Genomic DNA, 17,013 nt, shown 5'->3' on the forward strand with positions numbered 1-17,013 from the left:
ACGGTATCTCCAGGGAAAATGGATGGTACACGCAATCCTTGAGCTGTGTTGGCAGCAGTGTCTCCTTCTGGGTTCTCTGCTGCCCTGCACCCCTTTAGTCGTCACTGCAGCTGGTCTGAAATTACAGTAAGGCAAGATGTCATCCAATTCAAGTACTCTTGCATTTCAAACCCTATGATTTCTCCTGTCAACTGGGCATCACATCTAGCTCTGCCTCGGGGTGTCAGGGGAGTGTGCATTCTTCTTCCTGTGACTATTTCGTGCAGCGTAAAATGGTGGTCTGAACTGGGCTGGTTTCTGAGTGCGTACAGTGCCAAGGGAAGTTAGTGTAACCATCCCTTTCTTAGAGTGAGCTTCAACTTGGCTATCCTTTCCTTTAATAAGCCATTGAGCTTCTCACAGATTCCGTTACCTTGCGGATGATACGCCGACGAGAACTTGTGCTTTATACCAAGCAACAAGCTGATCTGCTCGAAAACCTCATTTACAAAGTGAGTCCCATTATCTGATGTCATTACTTCACATACCCCCCACCTGGGAAATACCTCTCTCAATAGAAATGTGGCCGCACAGGTAGAGTCTGGGTGTGTATATGGACCTGCTTCTATCCATCTAGAGAATGGACACACCACAACAATTAAATACCTGTACCTACCCGTTACATATTTGAATCATATCGACGTAATCGACATGTAAGTGCTGAAAGGGTCCATTTGGCCTTGGGATAACTCCTCTAATTACTTTTAGTGTGTGCCCAGCTGTGAACTGTTGGCAAATTATACAGTTCACCATAAAAAATGCAACATGCTCCGCTAAGTTCGGTATGAACAAGTTTTCCGCAAGCCTTGCCGCTAGATTTTCTTTTGTCGTGTGTGCTGGATAGTGTAACTGCTCCAGCGCTATTTTTAACAGGGCTATAGGCATTACTGGTTTACCAGTGCTGTCTTGTCACCACAAGTTTAAAGAACACCCTTGCCGTTTCCATAAATTCTTCTCCTTCTGTGGTGCCTCCCCTTGGAGTTCCATTAACTGTGTCTGCCCCATATTATTATAACTTTCAGGTTCGCTCCGTGCGACAATCATTTTCTCATTTGTCTTAACGACTTCCACATCCATGATTGTCTCACTCTTGGATGCCATACGCTTGGCTTACGTGTCTGCTGCATGATTTCCTCGTGAGATAAAATCTGTCCCTCTCCTATGGGCGATGCATTTCACAACCGCTAGGCCCACTGAGAGCTGTAGTGCCTGAATCAATCTGTCCAATAAGATTGCGTGCTGCACTGGTATGCCATCCGCTCAGAGGTAGCCCCTCCGTTTCCAGCGCGCTAAGCCTGCGTGCACTGTTGATGTCACATATGCGGAGTCACTGTACACTGTTACTTCCTGATCTGTGTGATTCTCAATTGCGAGTATCAACGCTAATAATTCTGCTGCCTGTGCTGAATAATGAGATGGTATTCGTGCACTAAGAAGTACTCAAAATTCTCCATTTGATGTGTGCTTCATCACAGCAACGCCTGTATATCTTTTCCCATCATGTTGATTGATTCTCAAAGAACCATCAATGAAGACAATTTCTCCTGCTGCCAATGCATTTTCTTTCACTCTGGGAATCTCATCATAGAATTCTTCTGAATGTGCACAGTCATGTTTTGGCTCTCCTTCAGTGACTGGCTCGGCTATGAACATAGCTGGGTTCACTATCTTACATCGGACTATTTTAATCGATGGATTTGATATGATCACTTCAAAGGCAGATACTTTTTGAGATTTAGTGTGCCCTTCAGTTTCTCTAGAATAGCAAACAGCGAGTGCTCGACGTACAACGTCATTGAGCATCCCATTACAATGCTTGTAGCCTTCTTGATGGCAAACGCCGCAGCAGCTAAACTTTGTTCGCATGGGAACTGGTCCCTCATCACTGGGTCCAAATTTCCACTAATTTCCACTATAATATGCTAGGGGTTTGTACCCCAATGTGGTTCTCTGTGTGAGTACTGCCGTCATAACTCTGCCATTCATGTGTGAGAACAGGTATAATTCCTCTGCGGAGTGGTGTGAGAGTGGGCAGTCTGAGGCAGTCCTACAGTCTTTCCTCTGTGTCCACTACAGTTTTGGTGCCCTTTCTACAAAGACTCCAGTCAGGAGCAAAGCGGAGCGGAGTGGTGTGAGAGTGGGCAGTCTGAGGCAGTCCTACAGTCTTTCCTCTGTGTCCACTACAGTTTTGGCAACCTTTCTACAAAGACTCCAGTCAGGAGGGAAGCAGAGCGGAGTGGTGTGAGAGTGGGCAGTCTGAGGCAGTCTAATGGCGGCTGGGGCTGATGGTGGCGAATCTCTGGACTCTCGCCTTAACACATCTGGTTGTGAGGAGGAGCCGCGCAGGTTGCAGAGTGCCCGTTCAGACAGCGCCTCCTCAATCTCAATCTCATCCACAGTAACACTCTCCACTGATATACCTTCAACACTTCAACCTGGCAACTTAGCTACTGCAGGCTCCCTAAAGCAGCCGGGAGGAAAACTGCAAATTCTGCCGTCTAAAAGAGTGGCTAAACTATCCGTGCAGCCGCATACTGTTAAACAAAAACAAAAACAATTACTTACGGGCTGGTTTGAGCCCATATCCGGAATCATTTTGCCAGTGGAGGTTGCCGCCCCCATGGACCAGACGGCGGGGCCCACTGGAACGACATTGAAAGCTGTCAGACATCCGGGAAGCAGTGGAGCCGCGGCGCCTTTGCCTCAGCCCCTCCTTGTGGAAGACACAGAGGAACCATCCTTCCAAGGGGGGGGGCACCCATGTCAGAAGCCGGGGGGCAGGGGGCTGGCAATGCGGGCTCTGAAGCAGCGAACCTGTACAGGCGCAGGCTGCCGGAAGAGCAGCTCTGCATTGAAGCTCCCAGCCAACAGACCTCCGACAGCCAAACCAGTGACTCTGGGGTGGCTAGGTGCTTAAACTCTCTGGCAACAAGCACAGTCACCCCACAGCGCCACCTGGCGGCCGCCGAAGTCAATGCATCGGCACTTGCTATTACAAGTGCACAGATCCACACTATACCGGCAATTACATCGCTGCAACTGTACACATTGGCTCGAGTGAAGCGCAGGTCCCCAAGGAGGAACCCAAGGATGCAGTTCATCCCCTTGGCCCCACTCCAGCCATTTTTATATCCACCTCCTCAGAGACTCTAGAACCTCTGAATACTTTGAGTGAAGGACGGAAGACCGAAGAAACGAAAGAAGGTGCCAAGCAAGGCCCGCAGACTCGCCACTTGCATGGCATCCTCTTCCGTTTCATTACTAAGAAATTCGACCTCCCTTCGACCAATAAGAGATCAACCACAAAAAAGCCTAACAAAATGGGCACTATGACAATCCCCTCTGCAAGTATGCGCCTAGAAAATTCCTTGAAAACTTTGTTCCAAAGACGAGCAAATAAAAAACAAATTGGCCTAGGCGAAATTTCGGATGCAGACTTATTGGAAGTTCTTCTTGAACCCTTGCTTGCTTCCGCAACAGTCCATCCTATGAGCGTCCCCAGCAGCTTGGCCCAAGTCTCTCCACAACAGCCAAAAGAGCAAGGAAAAGAAGCTTTCAACTTCTCGCCAGTGGTTCCACCACCTATCGCTGAGACACAGGGAGGCCGGCTCGTGCTAGCTTCTCCATCGCCAAATTTGACATTACAAAAAGAGCCCTGCCTTGAGGATTCATTGTCTCTTCTGACTGATCAACCCAGCCGATACCCATCGGGAAGCCCAATACATCGATCTCAGATTGACCTTATAGGCCTGCCAGCAACCCTGACAGGGCCATTGCACAAAAATAATGTTGGTCCTCAGGGAATCACGACTTTACTACCCCAAAGTTGTGACCAGAGCAATACGGCCAACGTTCCCACTGGCCTGGTGGACCATGTTTCTAATCTCTCTCAAGGGCCAGATCATAGGAAGGAGCATGAGGGCTCATTCCCTTTGACGGCTGCCCCCCAGCACAAAACTGAACAAATTCCTCGGCTGTGGCTGCCGACATCACCACCAAGACTCTCGGCTAATAGAAGACTAAGTGACACATCCTACAAAAATCCAAGAGACACCCCATCCAAGAAAACGGACATTATGTCTATCATGTCTGCTGTGACTATTGCATTGGCACCTTTTTGCAAGCTATATGAGACGATTAACGACTCTTTAAAAGATCATACATCCATTTTTGCGATGATGAACTCAAAGCTCATCTACCTGGAAGGCTACATTAATGCCAAGGAGAGACAGATAAATGATCCAGGCACTATGCCCCACACGTGCCGACCTGACTTCCCTGAGATCTCCATTGACTCCAGAAAAACCAACAACCAAGGGACAAAGGTGGCCTCAAGCTCGCAAACAGAATCACACGACACACTTCGGCCAGAGGCCATTCACTCGGATTGTGGAACAAGACTAAAATCTGTCCCTTATCGCTCTGCAGGCCATACCAGCTCATCGCTAACCAGACTTCATTCACCGTCTAATAAGTCCAGGGATAATGATGTGATGTGCTTGGATGATATGCCCTTGCACAAAGAAAACAAAGGAGTAAGGCCTCCCCAGGGAAAAAAAGCTACACCAACGGCTCTGGTGGTGACCACCGACATTAGCTCGAACATGGGAAGCAAAAACCAAGCCTCCTCTCCACAAGTGTGCCTTAAAACGGCCCCTATGTTTAAGCCAGCACCACTGATACAGAAACCTGAACAACGATCTGAGGGTAGCTTACAACAAAAAAAAAAAACTCCTGGGGTGAAAGACACAGACCCAAAAGACTCCTTAAAGCACCAGAAATTACCAGAATCCATTCCCCATTCTCCAAAATCGATAAATGACTTTCTTAATCACAAGGAGTTGATGTCATCTGTATGCCAGTGCTGACAGTCAGCCTGAAGGGGTGACTCTCCATTCATCTAGTGAGACGCACCTCCCTCAAACTGTCACTAGAGATTTTTCAAGCTTCTCCTCATTGAGCGATCACTTTAAAGATTTACGGAATAACAAAGGGTCTCGTCCCACCAAGCTTAACGAAGACCACACACAAAATGACCTTCGACAAGATTCACCAGTTCGATGGCCACCGACCAAATACACTTCGAGAGTCCATACTCAAAGACAAACAGAACTCTTGGACAAGGCTGGCAACAATATTCAGTCTCAGCACAGACATCGTTATCAGGACAGTAACCCACAGGCGAGATCTTCTTATAACTTCCAGCATCAGAAGACTCTGAACCAAGACCAACATAAGCAGAGGCTGAGTCCTTCCTTTAAAATTCAGCAACGCACAGGCAACCAAAAATATTTAGTACTAAACAGACGCACTGTGATGAGCCTGATACACAGCATTTCGGCTTTAAGAGAAATTAAATCAGAAGACCTCAAAATGGTGGAACCTTCCCACGAGGGGCAAAAGACCTCTTGTTTTCTCTACATAACATAGGATAGAGTGGTCACGCTGCTGAAAAAGGCAACGGACGTATTCCATAAACAAGGATTCGAACTAACACGGCTCAAATCAAATAGAAATGAGTGCGCTGTCTTGAAGGACTGGGACAAGGAGTCCATACAAACAGCCTCACAAAAGCTTGATTCCAGACCAAGAAAAGAGCCATATTCAGGCTACTCGCCAGTCCACAGGTCTGAAACCGCTCAGTCATCACCTCACAGGAAAGCTCCAACACCTCGCCCTACAAACCTCGCAAAACCTAACAGAGCACTAAGCGAGGAACACAAGGCAACTTCCGGCAGAATAGACCTTAAGGCTCAAACATGGTCGTGGCTACCGAAAGCCCTTTCAACTTGTTTACACAAATAGCCACCATTACATGCTACCACGTTCGAAGATCCCCAGCTACTTTCTTTGGCGAGCTGGAAAACAAGAGGGTTCCTCCATTTAACATCCCCCGGCGACATCAATTTAGGGGGATATGACATTTTGTGCCTACAAGAGCTGTGGCTAAAAACTAAACCAACGCTTGACGGATTTGAGATTGCTTTCTCAGAGGCATTGACGGGGGACAAAGGCAGGCCCTCTTCAGGATTGATTATCGCAGTCCGGATGGGAATCGGCATTTGAACCTTGGGTCGACCTCCATGACAAATCAGACATATTACGCACAATAACCAAGCTGAACAATTCAAGGGCTCCGGGGCCTGATGGCCTCTCTAACGCAAACTTAAAATCTGCACCAGAAGATTGGGCAAACCCGCTGAGCTTGATCTTTCAAAAATGTCCAACTTACAACAGAATCCCGCCTACTTGGACCTCGGCGGTGATTATTCCTATATTTAAAAAAGGAAGAAAAGGCGACCCAAGGAATTTCCGCCCGGTGGCTCTACTTGACGTCATAGGGAAGGTTTACGTATCCTTACTTCTGGAACATTTCAACTCATGGGCAAAAAACTCACCCTATAATGACCCTCTTCAATCTGGGTTTAAAAAGGGAGTAGGAACCAGTATCAATATCTTCATACTGAGCATACTAAAATCAAAAGTCCTGGAAGCAAATCAGAAACTATACCTGGCATTCATAGACCTTACCCAGGCATTTGATTTAGTTAATAGAAGAAATCTCTGGGAAAAATTAAGCAACTGGGAATGTCCACCAGAGATTTTGAATCCGGTGCAAGCCCTACACGCCTCTACAACTGACCAGGTCCGACTTAATTCAAGTGGCCTACTTTCGACAGTAATACCAACTACCCGAGGGGTTAAACAGGGCTGCCCTCTTGCCCCGGCCCTAATTCTGTCATACTTTGGGGACTACAAAGAAACTAACATCTTGACACGATCTTTCCCCCCAGAACTGGGCAACATGAAAATTCCAAGACTCTTGTATGCGGATGATCTTATACAACTTGATCAGACCCCAATTGGCCTACAAAACCAGCTGGCCTCACTAACTGAATATACGGAGGCCAACGACCTAGAAGTGAACAAGTGAGCAAAAAACGAAGATTACGGTCTTTGAAAAAAGGTTAAGAAAAATGCAAAAACTCATGGTTTTTGCCTGGGAGAAAAGTCGAACAGGTGTCAGAATTTAAATATCTCGGGGTGCTGATCGATTCTACATCGAAAGACTCAGCAATGCAACTACACCTTTTCGTAAAAATGAAAAACCTTATGTCACAGGCTAAAGTTTTGGACAGAAAATATGGCCGTTTCTCTCTGATGCTCCCACTTAAATTCTATCGGGGTAAAGTCGTCCCAACAACCACCTACGGAACAGACGCCATGCCATCTCTCCCTAACTCCCTGTGGCCCAGACTGGAGAGTCTTTTTTGGCGTTCAGTCCTGAACCTACCTATTTCCACACAGTTAGTCCTGATTAGACGGGAACCTTCACTCTCGTCTTTGGAGTCAATAGTAATGAGAGCTTCGATTATGCTTTACTGGAAGATCAAGGACCCTTCCTCTCCAACAATTTTCTCTATGGTACAAGTAGAAATGAATTCAGGTAAAAGCAAACTGTTGACAACTGGGAGGCAATTTGCAAACTACAGCTGGAAACCTGTGGCAGCTCCACGGAAGAACTACTAGGCAATCCGACAAAAAACAAAACACGCTTAGATGAAATGGACTGGATAGAAACGTTGGAGAAGGCATCTGCGCACAAATTGACCAGACTTCTGCCCCCATCACACAGAAAACTAAACGAAGTTCAACCTTTTCTTATAAGGCATCCGAGCAGAAAAACCTGATCTACTCTTCTTCGCGCTAGGCTGAATTTACGGCCTACAAATGAGATCCTGCATATAAGAGGCCTTTATGCGACTAACATCTGCCGCTTCTGTAAAGACACTCAAACTATTGAAACACTATGGCACCTTCTCCTATTATGTCCAGGAACATCTCCATATAGAACTCCTTACTTGCTTCACCACTTAGAGAAAACATACTTGACTGACGAAGCTCTCTGGTGGGACCGCTTAATAGGGGGTCTCAGACCTTCGTGGACGATAGCAGCCACTAGAATCCTGGATTTAATCTTTGAAAACAAAGCACCGGAGACTTTGCAGAACTGATAAAGTTGGCACAAGTTTGTACGGAAGAATGGTTTTGTTTGTTCTGCTCTGCTCTTGCTCGGTTTTGTTCTTTCTTCGCTTAAGAGTAGCGTGTTGAAACTACTGATTTTCTTTTTCCTTTTGCCTACTTTCTATACTTCATTTAGTAACACTTTAGAAAGTTTGTAGATTTTACATCTATCTTGTAAAAATCACTTTGGTGATTATAAACTCGTAAATAAAAAAATAAAAAAATAAAAAAAAAAAAATTCCTCTGCATAATTGAGAATCCCTAAAAGTGGTGCGGTGCAAATGGCTCTTTTGAGTTCAGCAAATTCCTCCTCCATGGTCTCAGACCATTCAATCTTTTGCTTCGTCACTTGTGCCTTCTTTAGGGACTGAAGCAAAGGCTTGGTATGCAAGCTGTAGTAAAAGCCCCATGCCCTGACATAATTGCAAAGGCCTAAGAAACTCTGCATCTGCTTTACCCTGTGTGGTTTGGCTGTGTTTAGTATGGCTTCAGCCCATTCTGGGGTAACTCTTTTCCCCTCATGAGAGATCAGTTGACCTATGTATAGCACTTCTTGTTGACAGTATTGTAACTTCTCTTTGTCAGCCTTATATCCTTTCTCAGATAATATAGTTAGTAGCTGCACAGAATCGTGTCTGCATCCCTCCTCTGTCATGCTGCAAATTAAGATTGCGTCCACATATTGCAAGACAACACTCTCTAATGCAATATTGCTTAAGTCAATCTGCAGGACTCTGTTAAAGATAGAAGGAGACCCACAGTACCCCTGGGGTAACCTTGTGCTTTTCAGACACATCTGTCTGAACGTAAAGGATGTCAGATCCTGTGAGTCTTTGTGCAATGGAATTGAGAAAAATGCATTTTTCAAGTCAATCACTGTTAAATATTTCGTCTCAACAGGCATATTACATAGGATTGTAGCTGGGTTCAGGACTAAAGGGAACTAGGCTTCAACAATATCATTTATCAGCCTACGATCTTGTACTAGCCTCCAAGATCCTCCCTTTGATTTCTTGACAGGGTAAACTGCAGTATTGCATGATGACTCTGACGTTACTAAGATGCCTTGATCCATCATGGCAGAAATGTGTCTTAAAATTCCTTCATCGGCCTCCCTGGACATGGGGTATTGCCGTGCTTTTGGTAAAATTGCTCATGGCTTCAGTTTAATTTTCACCTCTCCGAATACTTTCAATAATCCTACGTCATAGGGGCCTGTGGTCCACAAAGAGACAGGCACCTGGGCCATGTCGTTCTCGAAATATACAGGACGGTTCTCTGCTAACATCATTCTCTGAGGCACTTCTCTTTTGATCATTCTCACCCAAAAGGTGAGATTCACCTCGACTGCTGTTTCTCCCTCATCTGTTTGTTCGTAAAACAGATCGTCATCAGTGACGTCAGTCAATCTGTACCCTTCTTCAATGGCGATTACTGTGCACCATTGTTGGCCTTCATCATCACAACCATCGATCAGAGCCATTTCTACTCGCATCACGGCTGTGTGTATCACTAAGGGAAATACTCGTCCCTTTTCTTCGTGCATGGGTATTCTTGGCCTGAACAGAAATTCATCTGGGGTCCTCACAGTTTTCTTAGTAAGGCCTGGCAGCCCTGCCATTAGCACACATATTCTATATGCAAATATTTCGGGCTCTAATGGTGCAGCCCTCATAGCTGTGTGTCCTACGCATGCTCTAATTATTTCACATACGTTCAAATAGTGCATTCCTGGAGTCAAACATACTATGCCCTCCTCCGTGAACGAGATTGTCATGTTTAATTTCGTCATTAGATCTCGACCCAAGATGTTCACTGGGGTTTGGCATGAATATAACAAAGGTACATTCATATCACATTCTCCTATAGAGACTGGAAGTGCGTTTGTAAAAGGAACACGACTATTAGCTCCTGTGAAACTCTGAGTAGTTATAGCACCGCCAGACAAGGAAACCTTGCCTTCACATATACACGAACGTGTTGTACCCATGTCAACTAGGAAGGAATATTCTTTACCCCCTACAACAACATTCACCCTTGGTACCTGGTGAGGGTCTGGTGTCACTGATAGGATAGAACACATCATGGTTCCCAGTGAGCTGTCCTAGTCCATATATCATTTTGTTCCACCCTGTATGAATGGACGTCCCCATCAACAGTCTTATTCCTCATTCCAGGGTTCATGGCCTGTCCTGTATTTACTGTCTGTGACAGTTGCATCGGTGACTGTTGAGACTGTCCTTGTGGAAAGCTCATCGAATTCTGGGGTTGCGAGCCTTGCTGTGCTCCTGGTGTTGCTGTTGCACCATGTGATTCTGTGCAACTCCATTTCCCCCCTGCTGTAAAAATATGGGTGGATTCACCATACCTGCTCCTGTTCCTTAGCCATTTTGCACCATGCCTTGATTTCTGCATTTGCGTGCTAGATGTCCTGTCATCCCACACAACCAACATACTAGCAGTGGTCTGATCATTTGCCCATTTGACATATTTTGGTTGCCATTTTGCATGTTTAAAAAACCTCCCTGATTACTTTGAAAACCTCCCTGATTACTCTGCCACCCTCGTCCTCTAAATCCTCTTCCCCTGGGGTAAAATCCAGTGTTGCACTGATTGTTCTGCTGTGGTTATTAACTTGTTGAGTGTTAGATCCATCAGCGCTAGTTATCATTACTCCTTCAGGGGCGTATTTTGCCTCTTCACCCTTTCATGCAGGTTCTTTTTTTATTCTTTTCTTGCAGTACCCTGCAATAGTGTGCAATGGTCAGCTGTATTTCCGACCACGGTCTGGTCTCGATTCCTACCAATTTCTTGAGCTGTTTCTGTACCGGCTCTGGCAGCCCTTGGCATAATATATGGTAGAGCACGGGTATAGATTTCCCCCAAGATTCCAGTGTCTCGAGTACCGACGCATCTTGGAAAATCTGAATGTAAATCAATGGGTCTTACGACTCCTTCATTTTACGGGCCATTATAGCTCCCATGTCGGACTTATCCAGATATAATAATCGTAACACTTTCCATACCACGGCTCTGAAATTGTTAAATGGAGCTCTGGCATGTGCGGTATTGACTTTGGTCACACCAGGGTAACCTGCCTGTGTCCACACATCATCAGCTCTATCACCAAGTATGGCGATTAAAAGACCTTTGATATCCCCTATAGTTAACGAGTTCCCTACTGTCATTTTTTTGAGCTCATGTATCCATTTTCCGGCTCCAGATGTCAGCATTGGAAGCTTATTTTTTAGGTTTTCCCGATCCATGTGTGGCCATGGAATACACTGTTGTCTTGCTCCACCTTCCTCGAGCAACGGAAATTGGGATGGATAGCCCTCTCTTTCTTCTCTCATTGTTCTCTTGTCTACTGCAGGAGTAATATTTCTGCATCGCTGCCTACTGGGCAATGACCTTAGTCGGCTCCTATAGGGTGGTGGCGACACCCAGCTCTGACCATGAGATATTTCTTCATGTCGGTCTGACTGTGTGGCTGTTTCTGATGCTCTTGATGTAGACCCCCTAGAGTCTGACCAACATATCCCTTTCCCTCCTGGGACTCTTTTTCCGAGCCTTCTTTCTCTCTTCTTTTCTTCTTGCTCCTCTCATTCAGCATCAGACATTGTCTGCGCCCAACTCGTGCAATTTCTTGCACTATCTTTGTTCCTACTTATTTCCAGTCTATCTAGGGACAGTTCCCTGTTCCCACTACTTCAGGAGATGCCCTCAGTGTCGTAAAGCTGAGTGCTCTCCAGGCACTTGTCTTCCCCCTCCCCTTGGGGTACTTGTTCTAGCCCCATTTCATCATATATTCTATCGATCATCTCTCCGATGCTAGAAGTCATCCTCAATATTTGCCTTAGACGTGCCTGGTACTGAATCGTGCTCAGGAAAGAATTCTTCTATATTTTCCCAGTCTACTACTGGTTCAGGTTTTTTGACCTCCCTTTCCAAATATTCAAGATCACATGCTCTCTGTCTTCGCTTATGTTCTACATCGTCATCAAATTCCATGTGCTTCCTCGCTTCTTCTCTGACCCTATCTTCTTCCCCTTCCTTTGCGTCTCTATGTTCATTTGCCCTTTGGATTTCCTCATCCCTTCGTATCTATATTCTTTTCTCTCATATCCTTTGTTCTTCCTCTATCCTTCGCTGTTCCTGTCTGTTTTGGTCATTGGATACTCTCTGTTTACGATCGTGTTGCCTTTCTTCTTCTTCATGATAAAACTGTTCTCGTTTCTGTCTATCTTTCTTCCTTACGTTTTCATCTCTCAGTCCTTTTTCTTTCTCCTTCTCCCTTCTGTGTACTTCATCTAGCTTCTCCTTTTGTTTCACGTCATCAAAGCCTTTACCATCGTGTTTCAATAAAATCTGACCTCCTATCCATTCATTCTGTGTGAGTGCTATCTCATCAGTTCTATCCTCATACCCTTTCCATATTTTGCCTTCTCTCTCTGTATCGTGAAGTGTACTTGCTTGTGTCTGGTCCTTTCTCTCATTCTCGCGTCTCTCCTTGTCCCTCACGACTCTGGAGGTGATATCTCTACCTCTATCCTTGTCTGGATTTTCGTCACTACTTTGGTATGTGACTCATATGCTGGGTTGCTATACCCTGTGGCTGCTTTAAGCTCTCTTAACGGGTTTAACCCTTCATCCTTACTCTCTTCAGTTTTTTGTTCAGGCGGGGCGGGTGGCACTGAGGGTGTCTCACCCCCCTCTGTGCATACATTAAGTATCCAAACTACCGGTGGTTCCTCTTCCTTATCCTATTGATACATATTCCACAACTCTAGAATAGCTCGGCGTTTGTCTAACTTATTGCCGTTGTATTTGGGATGCAAATATGTCGTCATGTGTTGCAAGACTGCTTTAGATAAGGATCCACCCTGGGGCCAAGGCATAAACATTTTGTGTGTGGTTCCTTTAACCCATTCCACACTGTACTTTTTGAGCTTAGGTGCGTATTTTGGCAACTGTTTGCACAGGTGTAGTAGTGGAGTTATGTCTTCCATTTTTAACTTTGTTCACTTTCGCTGATACAACACTTGTTATGTCTTTCGTTACTTAAACAAGTCTAACAATATGAGCGAGCACCACTCATCGCAAGCTCCAATCCCTTTTTTGCACAAAATGTTCTCTCTCGTATTTAACTCAATAAACATTAGGTTACCTTCTACAACATGCTAAATATCGAATTGCGCAGTTTTTATGCTAGTTCCTCGAAGGAAAACTATCCGTCCAATGACATCACAACAAACAACACATAAGACAGACGTTAACAGACTAGACAAACTCCAGCTGGTTACATAGACCTCTGCCTCTAATATTTTACCACGACATGGAGTTTAAATCCATTGTCAGGACCCTTGCCTCTGGCCCTCACTGGCAAGTCAGCCTTCCAGTTAGGGCCATGTCAAAGGCCTTAAAACCTCATCCAAGACTCTCTTGGAGTCAGTCCTGGCACCTTTGGCGAAAGGCTCAGAACCATCATGAAGACCAACAGTAGAATTGGACTATTTACTTGGGACTATTTAACTTGGGGGGGTTCAGCCAACATGGAGGCGCACACATAGCTCAGTTACAAGGAACTGAGCTATGCGGTCTAGTCTTTTGGGTGTGGCAGGCCTGGGACTACTTTACCTGGACTACTTTGGGTGTGGCAGGCCTGGGACTATTTTACCTGGACTACTTTACCTGAGACTATTTAAACCGCACCCAAACAGCAGAACATGCTTTGCGTTATTCTGCTGTGGGCAGCGTAACGCTCACTGTGTCCAGTTCTTCAATGCCATCTTACCTGAAACCAAGGACCTGCAGAGAGAGAAAGAACACTTCGAAACTTACTTGGAACAGTATCCTGTCTTCAATCCATCGCTGACTTCAGATCCACTCACCTGAAGCTACGAACTCCATCATCCGGCACCGCATTCATCCTGGAATACCATAACCTGGAAAGAGGAGAAAGAAAGACAGCATTAGTAAGTCTTTACTCATGTTTCCTCCCGAATGAAGAAAGCCACACAATTCTTACCTGGGTAGTCATATCCTGGTCAGTATCATTGCTGGAACATTACGGCGCTCGACGAGGAACATTGCAACCTGCAAGGAGAGAAAAGACACAGGTTAGCAATATAAAAGGCGAAACAGCGCTGCGCATCGCGCATTACTCACCGGACAGCATCGTGCACACCGCGCTTTCACCTACCGGCCCATGCTCATCTTCAAACTGCATGACAACACCAAAATACCTTTCAATACCTAAAAGGAAAGAAGCAAGACATCATTATTCGAACTAAGAGGAACATAAGAACTGCATATAAGGACTGTAAAGCAGCAAACCTACGGAGTCGCAGCAGGCCTGGATTCCCACTGGGGAGCTTGCACCAGTGAAGTAACTTGGTCGCTGCTCGCCCCCCACACCTATGTGCCCCTGCCACAAGGAGCAGGACGGAGAATTCATCCTTTACAATATTAAGGTGAGGAGAAGGCCCAAGGGGGGGAAGGAAGGAGTTAAGGCCAAGCGAGGTGGGAAACCAAAGACAATCTGGTATTGAATCCTGCTCTCCTATATTGCAGATCCATCTTTATCCAGAGGCCTTATCAAGGGATAGGGAAAGGGTTCGAGAGTGCAAATTATCCACCCAGGGCTGGGTGGTGTCCCCGTGGATACCAGGTGAGCGTAACAGAACGCAAAGCCTCAATAATATTATCCACCTGGGCGTCATGGAGACTTCAGAGACGGACCAGTTAGTTCAGTTGTTGGGACAATTATGCGCTGAAGTACATTCAGCCAGGCAAGAAACTAACGCTCTTAGGAGGGATTTTATTGTTACTAAGGATCGTACCCATGAAATATGTAGACAATTGCTCCAATCACAGGCAGGACAGACCCCATTGCCTGGTAACAGTCTTGTCATATCTGAGTGGCAGTGCTGCGGATTAGTCGGTACCATTGGTAAGTCAGGATAACCCGTTGTTACATGACTTTGGGGGTTTCCAGATGGAAATGGAAAAACTCTTTGCTCGTCATACCCAAGGCCAAGCATTAGACAACAAACTTTTGTCACTCCGTCAAGGAAGTCAGGACTTGCTTGCATATATAGCAATGTTTAACAGACTAGTCGTGGAAGCTGGTTGGCCTGAGGAAAAAAAGACCACACTATTTCATCGGGGTCTATGAGGGGAAATAAGGGATGTCCTTGCTCAAGTGGTTAACCCACCTAAAGACTGTGCAGAATTCATCAACCTTGTGGTGCAATTAGATCACAAATTACAAGACCGAAAAGCGGACCACATAAGGTTAGACACTCGAACTGTGTATGTCCGGTCAAAGGATAATGTTCCACGTATATTGGAAAATACGGTAGAACCCATGCAAATCGGAGGTGCACCGCCCCCTTTAACTAAAACTAAAAGAGACAAGAGAAGGCAACAGCAATTATGCTTATATTGAGGAAAATCAGGCCACTTCCTCAAAGAATGTCCAGTGAAACCACCAAGGAGAACTGTTGGAGCCACAGAGAAGGAAGATAATAACAAGGAGTTGGAAAACTACCAAGCCCGGCAAGCGTAGAGATCCGCTTGTCGAGCGAGAAGGATGAGCCACAGACCTCGCACTTTGAATTACCAGTAATTTTGATCAATCACCAACAACCGTCTCGGATGCATGCTGTCAAAGCATACATAGACAGCGGAGCAGTTGGGAATTATGTAGACCAAGATCTGGCAGCAGAGATGGGGCTTCCCTTCTGCTCTAAGTCGACTACTGAAAAAGTTACTACTGTTGATGGGACAGAAATAGCTTTCGGACCAGTAACCCAATGTACAGCAGCACTAACCCTACTGTGCCAGGATGGACACCGAGAATCCATTGCATTCGATCTCATCAAAGCTCCTCAGTTTCAACTAATCTTAGGAATGCCATGGTTGGTAGCTCACAACCCTCTAATAGATTTGGGTGCCAAGAAGTTGGCCTTTTCCGATGATTGTGCTCGCACCTGCTATTACCAAGAAAAGGGGAAAACAGACTTATGTACATCTGCTACTCCCAGTCCGGTGGCAATTGTACTAGGTGTGACTAGTACTCTACCGAATGAATACCAAGATTTTGAAGACATGTTCCAGAAAGAACAAGCCAATACTCTACCACCGCACAGAGCCTACAATTGTCAGATCGACCTCATAACTAGTGCGCATATTCCTTGTGGTCGAATCTATGAACTCACTAAACCAGAAAACCTCCATTTGAAATCTTATCTTGATCAATACCTGGTAAATGGATTTATCTGCCCATCTAAATCACCGGCAGCCAGTCCCTTATTCTTCGTACCAAAGAAGGAAGGAGATTTGAGGACTTGCATCGACTATCGCGCATTAAACCAGATCACAGTAAAAAAAGTTATCCACTGCCCCTTATTCCCGAATTATTGGATCAAGTCAAAGACGCCCAAATCTATTCCAAACTGGACCTTAGGGGCCGTACCATCTTGTTCGAGTGAAGAAAGGAGACAAATGGAAAACCACCTTTCATACCAAATATGGCTTGTATGAATACCAGGTAATGCCTTTTGGACTTTGCAACGCTCCTGCTGCATTCCAGTACTTTATGAATGATGTTTTGCGCCCTGGTTTACATTGATGACATCTTAGTGTATTCTGCTACAAAAGAAGACCATGTCAGGCATGTCCGCTCCGTCCTTATTAAACTCTGCCAACATAAACTGTATGCTAAACTCGAAAAATGCTCTTTTCATGTCACCGAAGTGGAGTTCCTCAGTTTTATCCTCACACCAAAAGGTATCAGAATGGATAGGCACAAAGTAGATGCCATTCTTAACTGGCTGTCACCAACTTCATTTAAAGAAATCCAGAGTATGTTTGGCTTTGCACACTTTTACCGCCGATACATCCCAGATTTTTCCCAAATAGTGCATCCAATTACATCACTATTGA

This window comes from Ambystoma mexicanum, chromosome 12 (assembly GCF_040938575.1).
Source record: "Ambystoma mexicanum isolate Mex_15411 chromosome 12, UKY_AmexF1_1, whole genome shotgun sequence".
NCBI classification, from domain to species: domain Eukaryota; kingdom Metazoa; phylum Chordata; class Amphibia; order Caudata; family Ambystomatidae; genus Ambystoma; species Ambystoma mexicanum.